This window comes from Triticum aestivum, chromosome 4B (genome assembly GCF_018294505.1).
Source record: "Triticum aestivum cultivar Chinese Spring chromosome 4B, IWGSC CS RefSeq v2.1, whole genome shotgun sequence".
Classification (NCBI taxonomy): Eukaryota; Viridiplantae; Streptophyta; class Magnoliopsida; order Poales; family Poaceae; genus Triticum; species Triticum aestivum.
In genome coordinates, this window is record NC_057804.1 from 8,766,164 (window position 1) to 8,770,783 (window position 4,620).

A 4,620-nucleotide genomic window follows, 5' to 3' on the forward strand; every position below is an offset into this window, starting at 1 on the left:
TTTTCTTCTTTTTTTTCTTCGATCTTCTCCTCTATTCCTTTCTTCTTCTCCTCCTTTTATTTCTTCTTCGTTTTCTTATGTTTTATCGGGTCTGTCGCCGTCAGGCTGCTCGCCTTCGCCCTCGCCGCCCCCTCGAGATAACTTCGACATGAGGGGCGGTCGATATATATAACCCCTCTCGACCATGATAACCTATACAACGGCAGCACCCCCTCGGCCCTCTCGCTCGACCAAAACTCTCGAGGCCACCCAAATTTACCAAGTTAAAAGAGCGTTGTCGTCGAGGCCACCCCAAACCCTTGAAGCGTTGTGTCGAGGCGATCCCAAACCCTAGAGAAGCAGCGTCGAGGCCACTAACATGATTCCTTATTGTGATTAGCTAGCTAGTTCTACGTTTGCCACTCATATATATCCATCTGTACCATGTTTGAATAATAATTGACATGTTGTAAATATTTGCAGAAACTATGGAGCACTACCGAGACGAAGCAACAGAAGCGATGTTGGGGGAGATGATCACAGAAGGAACTGATGTCATTTTGTCATTTTTCAACGACCTCGTTGGTCAGGAAGGACCGGGTGAAGAAGAGGGATATGTTCATGATGGCTCCGGCCCATTAATGCCGGTATAAGAAGAGGGCTATGTTCATGATGGCTCCGGTGATGACCCAATGGAGGTATAAGAAGGAGACCGTGCTGACTGCTCCGGTGACCGAACCGAGTCCGGCCAAGTATATATATATTAGTTAAGCCCGTGCTGACTAGTTAATTGATGAATTCATTGTTTTGGTATATGTACACATATTAATTACTCTCCTCTTTCTTCCTTTTAATTTCTAGCCCTTCGGATCGAGCACAACTTTGGTAAGGAGACGAGGCCAGAAGAAAAAGTTGAGCTTGAATGAAAGGTTTGAGACCATAGAAATCGCGCCCGACGGCGGACCGATTGAACCCATCCGGACAAAGAACGCATTTTCCGCTCAGTGCGGGGTTCTTGTTAGGGACAAGATCCCGATCAGCATCCAGCAATGGTATAAGCCTACCACCAGAGGTGTCTTATGTCAATGATATGCAGAAAGAAGATCTTCGGACTCAGCTGAAGGCAAATTTCACCCTACCGCCAGAGGAGGATCCGGAGAAGCCAGTTAAAGAGAAATTAATCAAGTCTTGTGCTCTTAAGAAGATGGCAACCCTATTCAGGAGGTGGAGGAAAGAGTTGAACCATTTTGTCGAAAAAAAAGACACCAGAATTCATCGGCAAATATGAGAAGATCAAAGATCACTGGCCCGCATTTGTGGCCCACAAGACATCGGAAAAGAGTAAGAAGATGTCGACGACGAACAAGCAAAATGCTGTGAAGAAGAAGCTTCACCATCGCACGGGGTCAGGTGGCTACCTCAAAGCCCGGCCTAAGTGGTCCAAGGAGGAGAATGATCTGCTTGAAAAAGGGATCGAACCAGAGACAATGAGATGGCCAGACCATTGCCGGACTTGGTTCTTCGGGGCTGGCGGAACCTTGGACCCTGTATCAGGGATGTGCCGTTGGACGGACGAGCAACTGGAAATACCAGTCAAGAACCTTCGACACTATATCAATGCAGTACAGAAAGGGACGTTCGTACTAGATAGGGAGAAGGACGAGCTCACAATGGCCCTCGGTAATCCTGAGCACCCTGGACGGACACGAGGCACGCCATGCTCCATTCCGTGGAAGGTTGGTTTTCCGGATGTAGGGGGTTACAAAACCCACGACAGGAGGAAGAAACTGGAGCAGGGCCAACTGCAGGCGCTGCACGAAAGGGTAATGGGGCTCGAGGAACGAGAAGAGGAACGAGAAGCAGCAGATCGCAGCAAACGACCTGCCGAAGCTTCCCCCGAAGCTGCCCCGCCATCTCAGTGGAGAAGCAGCGTGGCTTCCACCGAGCTGCTTCAGCCGGAGCATGTCTTGACGGCTCCTGCCAGCTATCCCGTGGATGCTATCACGGAGTCTCAACATTGCCACATTATGGCGCGATGGATGAATTTGAAGGTCAAGGCGGCTGTTGGCTCTGTTTATCCTAGTGGATCCGGAGCAACTTATCATTGTCGGCCGATTCCAGAAGGATATGCTAAGGTGATGATGGATGAAATAACGGAGGGATTTGAGGACCTCGTGCTTGACCACCCTACCGGTGAAGGGGAGACTAGGCTGGGTTCTGCTCTGAAGACTCCATGCCTATGGCGGAAGGACCTCATCAACCTTCCGAACTGGACGCCTCTGCCTCCTCCTCCTCCTCCGGCGAGTCAGGGCACTCCGCCTCCTCCACCGCCTCCTCCTCTGGCGAGTGACGATCAGGGCATGCATGGAGGCACTCCGCCTCCTTCTCCGGCGCGTGGCGGCACTCCGCCTCCTTCTCCGCCTGTGCCGGCGCTCCCGATCAGCCAGCAGCCTCCTCCTTCTCCGCCTCGCCAGCAAGGGCGGAAGAGACCCGCCGCCGCCCCGGCTGCTCCGGCGCGTCGTACTCCTTCTCCTCCGCCTCGTAAGCAAGCACGAAAGAAGATAGACGCCGCAGCCGCTCCGTCTGCTCCGGCGTCTAGCAGCACAACCAGAGGCGGGAGGCAATACAGATACGGTCCACCTCTCAAGCCTCTAGAGAAGTTACCGTACGAGAGGACTGAGGAGGAAAACAATACGATTGTGCGGACCCACGTGAAGGAGTTCTCTGAAGGGGTGAAAGCAAAGAGACATCCACCTCCGGAGGAGAAGGTAGATCCGGTGAAAGCAAAGCACACTATCGATGCCCTGAGGAAACCACCAAAGTCTCCACCGAGAACCAACTATGAGCGCATTACTGAACAGACATATCTCCAAGCCCAGCGGTCGGGAACTACTGTCAGTGCTAAAAGGTTAAAAGAACGAGCAAAGGGGAAAAAATTGCCCAGCTCGGCGAACAAGCACAGCAATCATGCCCCCCGCTCAATGTGTCTAATGCTCTGGGGACGGTGGCCGGTTATGGCAATCTTGCAGATTACCTGCCTGACGATCAACTTCCTGATTTCTTGGAGGTGGACGAACACAGATACGAGTACGGGAAGCCTCTCGTCAAAGATGAAAAATCTCTGACAACAATGATGCGAAGATTCCATAATTGGTACATGGAAACCTACAGAGAGTCTGGGGGTAGGAATGCTTTGTATCTGAATATTAAAGAGGAGCACGACCTCGTTGCAAATGATCTGTTGACTGTTCCATTTGATGAGTTCTCCGCGTTCTTCAATCAAAAGGCCCTCGATAAACTAATGGTCTTTTGCTACTGTCTGTAAGTACTATTTCTGTCATTAAGTCTCTATATATAGCTCGGCTCTTTCATTTCATGTATTTATAATTAATTATCCTCAATATATTATGCAGATTGAAGATCGTCGAGTGCAAAAAACAAGAAATTTATGATATTGGGTTCATTAACACAAATATCATAGATGAATTTCTGGTTAAAAAGGACATGAAAGAGGCCGAGGACAACGTGCTACAATCATTGATCAAAAATCAAAACAAAGATACCATACTCTTTCCTTACAACGGCAAGTGAGTGTCACTGTCGTGTGCATATTCGGTTTCCCTTATTACTCGAGCGAGGTTATAGTAATGTAATTGATGAGTTATGCATGCGTGCGCAGGTACCACTATATTCTTCTGGAGATTAAGCTTGAGCGTGGACTAGTAACCGTCTTAGACTCGAGACGGAAAGATCCCAAAACCTATGCGGACATGACTGAAATGCTCAGCAAGTAAGTTCAATCGATCATTATCGCACCATATCGGCCACTTTGTGTTCATTTCCTGATATCTCAAGTAATAATAAATATTTTCTTTGTCTTGCAGGGTTTGGAATCAGTTCACCACACAAGCTCCGGGACTGCCGAAGGATCTGCGATATACATACCCGAAAGTAAGTACTACTGGCTAGCTAGTTTCGCGCATCTCCCGTTGATTCTATAGCTATACTTTCATCAATGCCATTTATAATGCTTCATTATCAGTTTGATTGACCTCTATTTCTCGTAAAGTGCTTGTGGCAGGAAGAAGGGAATGATTTCTATGGATACTACGTGTGCGAGTTCATCCACAGCGCGATTTTGAAAAACAAGCGGGGCTACTGTCAAAGACAATATGAAGTGCGTAAACAATAATATTCACAATTTCATTTTATTACACCATCATTTCTGTTGAGTTTCATTCATATATATGTATTAATTAACCCCCTTCTTCAAATTAGACGTGGCAGATGCGGAATGAAATCCTAGAACCAGATCACATGAAAGCAATTCAAGAGGAATTGGCGGGATTCTTTCTTGACTACGTCATAAATAAAGCCGGAGAATACCATGTGGAAATTGATTTCAATTGCTAGGGGATTGTAATTAAGAGATCTTATACATATTGTACATGTATGTAGCCAGTAGCGTCGGATACATGATATACGAAAACTTGTTGTTCGACCAATCTCTCGGAGAAGGAGAGGTCGATCGATCACTTCTCTCGGTATGCATGACAAACTTTTGTACTTAATGGTTCTCTCGATCACTTATGTATATATAGTACGTAGCGTCGACCAAGCACGGACATAAAAGAGGACACT